A 3,186-nucleotide genomic window follows, 5' to 3' on the forward strand; every position below is an offset into this window, starting at 1 on the left:
ATGTGCAGAAAGAGCCCTGGAAAGTCCCAAAGGTGCTTTTTTTTTTTCAAAAGGCAATTGGACTCCCCCCCCCCCCTTTGACGATGTTTCACTACTCATCCAAGAAGATTCTTCAGTGGAGAATGGGAGGACTGTTTCCATTCCAATCTTTCCTTTCTCCACCATTCAGTCAGAACTGAATTAGAATTAGAATTCTTTATTGGCCAAGTATGATCAGACGCATCAGGATTGATCTCCACTTTGACGTTCTTTCAAAAGGCCCTGAAGATATGGTCTCTCTTTCTCTCCTTCCCTCCCCCTCCCTCTCCTTCCCTCCCCCTCCCTCTGTTTCTCCCTCCCTCCCTCCCCCTCTTCCTCTGTCTCTTCCTCCCCATCCCTCTTCCTTTCTCTCTCTCTTTCTCCTTTCCTCCCTCTCCCCTCCCCCTTCCTCTGTTTCCCTCTCTTCCCTCTTCCCCTCCGTCTCCCTCCCTCTCCTTCTCCCACTCTTTCCATCCATCTGTCCCTCCCTCCCTCTTGTCTCTCCCTGTCTCTCCCTCTCCCCCTCCCTCTCCCTCTTCCTCTCCCTCCCTCTTCCTTTCTCTTTCTCTCCCTCTCTCTCCTCTCCCCTTTCCTATTTCTCTCCCCCTCCCTCCCTCTCTCTCTCTCCCCCTACCTCTGTCACCCTCCCTCTCCCACTTTCTCTCTCTTTCCATCCCTCTGTGTCCCTCCCTCCCCCTTGTCTCTCCCTGTCTCTCCCTCCCTCTTCCTCTCCCCCTTCCCCTCCATCTTCCTTTCTCTCTCTCCCTCCCTCTCCCCCTCCCTCTGTTTCTCTCTCCCTCCCTCTCTCCCTCCTCCCTCTGTCTCCCTTCCTTTTTCTCTCTTTCCATTCCTCTGTGTTCCTCCCTCCCCCTTGTCTCTCCCTGTCTCTCCCTCTTCTTCTGTTTGTCTCCCTCCCTTCCCCTCTCCCTTTCTCTCCCTCTCTCTCCCTATTCCTGTCTGTCTCTTCCTCTCTCTCTCTTCTTTTCTCTCTCTCTCTCCCCCTCCCTCTGGCTGTCTCTCTTCCTCACTCCCCCTCTTCCTTTCTCTCCCTCCCTCCCTCATCTATTGTCATCTTCTCCTGCCCACCTCTTCAAGAAGACTCTCTTCCACTCAGTCATATTTTGCTTTTTGAAAGAGAGAGCTGATGGTGTCACTTCAGAATGGGTTGTCTTACCTAGGATATAATACAATAGGTAGCCTGGGGGGCTGTATTTGGAAACAAGTAGAGTATTTCCCTAGACTTCAAAGCTTTATTGCGAAAAAGGATTTTTTTCTCTCTCCTGACCATCAAAACTTTCTTTTGAAGGCGCAGCCTCCCTGGTTACCTCACTGTCTAACATAATTGCTTTTGGTCTCCAAGGATCCTGGCGAGGATTTATGTAACACACCAAGCAAGGCAGGACTGGCAATTTGAAAGCCTCCTTTTGGATAGAACTTAATGCTACGTTGGCCTTGGGGAAAATGAACTAAAATCCTCCAGCAGTTGCAACATGATGTTTAAACAAAAATCTCTGGGTTGATATAGGAGACTCTCGAAATTATTTTCTTTCTTTCTGGAAGCAGATAGGAAAAAACTAAGTCTTCAGGCAACCAACTCATTTCTGCGAAGTCTCATTATGTTTTTCTTTTTTTCCCTCCAAGTTTATCCGGAGGGGGAATTTAAAAAGCATCTGGTATGTCTAAGCAGTTATAAGAAACAGTGAAGACTTGGGAAGATTTTACTCCCCCACCTCCATCTTCCCCATCTGCTAGAGTTGGAAAGATGTTACTACTGAGATCTTAGCTCTCTATACCTGACAGGTTTTCATGCCAACTTCCCTGTTGCTATTAAGTGCATGGCACTGATGGTCAAAAATCCAGATTAGTTTATTGATGTGGCATAAGGAATCCCAGGAGTGCTTTTCAAAATATTTCCATGTCCCAGGGAAAAAGAGCAGAAGCAGATGGTGGTCTTTCTTTTTGAGCCAATGAGTAGCAGCTACAACTCGAACTGTTCTTCTTGAAGGATCATAGTCCCCGGTTGCTAATACATACCAAGGTTAAGAGCAGATGGCAAAGTAACAGCGGAGTAGAGTGTGAAGTATTCGATGGAGAACACAGAGTAGGAAGGAAAAGTTGCAAGATCAGGGACACCTCCAAAGTGTCATAAAAATGGCTTTTTAAGTATTGGTGCAGAGCTATTCTGAAGCCTCATGTTTGGAGGTTGGAAGTGAGGGGATGAACCACTAAGACTATCCCATTTTGGTACCTGCACAACGCCACTTCAAAGATGATAAGGTGTTCTGGCCTAGATTTCCCCAGCAAGCACGAAGCCGAGTCCTTGTCCCGATAAACCCCTTTTATTTAATTTATAGTGAATTCCTCTCCAACAAAGTCTGTCCTCTCCCACAGTCTTTCAAGATAGTTCACAATTACCAACCTTTATCAGGCTTGGGGAATGGCCAGGCCGATATCTCTCAGATGCCACAATACTGGGCAAGAATGCAGGAATGAACTAATTGTCTTCTGCAAACACCCCTCCCCTTTCTCTCCTCTTTTATTCCCTATGGGAGGGGCCATTCACCGTCCACCTATGGCCTTACTCCCAAGTCAACCCTTGTTCCTTAGCTGTTCCCTTCATCTGGCAACTCTGTGCATGCACATACTGGGAACAGGCTCCAGCTGTTCTTCTGCCTCACTGATGTCTGACTCCGAAGGCAGCTGATAATTGTCAGACGGCCCTGGTCCCATCTCTGCCTCCGACACAGAGCCCTCATCAGAGCCTTCCCCAGCCTCCAGGACTGGCCCATGTTCCTCCCCAACCTCCTCACTGTCCAACTCTGCTGCCAGCTCTGCTGGCCGCTGGCAGGCCACAACATACGGGGTCTGGAGACTAAACAATGTGATAAACAGCTAAAGGAGCTAAGAGAATGCTTAGGAATCACATGATAGCAGTCTTCCAATATTTGAAGGACTGACACAGGGCAGAGAAAGTCAATTTATTCTCCAAAGCATCTGAAGGTAAGACAAGAAGAAAGTATGGAAATTTGTCACAAGAAGATCTAACCTGGAACTAACTAGAAACTTCCTGAAAGTGAGAACAATTAGTCAATTGAACAGTTTCTTTCCTAAAATTGTGGGTCCTCCATTGCTGGAGGTTTTCAAGAATAGATTGGCCGTTGTAGGGGG

This window comes from Thamnophis sirtalis, unplaced genomic scaffold, assembly GCF_051295495.1.
Source record: "Thamnophis sirtalis isolate CommonGarterSnake01/CBP01778 unplaced genomic scaffold, rThaSir2_p1.2 scaffold_6, whole genome shotgun sequence".
Classification (NCBI taxonomy): Eukaryota; Metazoa; Chordata; class Lepidosauria; order Squamata; family Natricidae; genus Thamnophis; species Thamnophis sirtalis.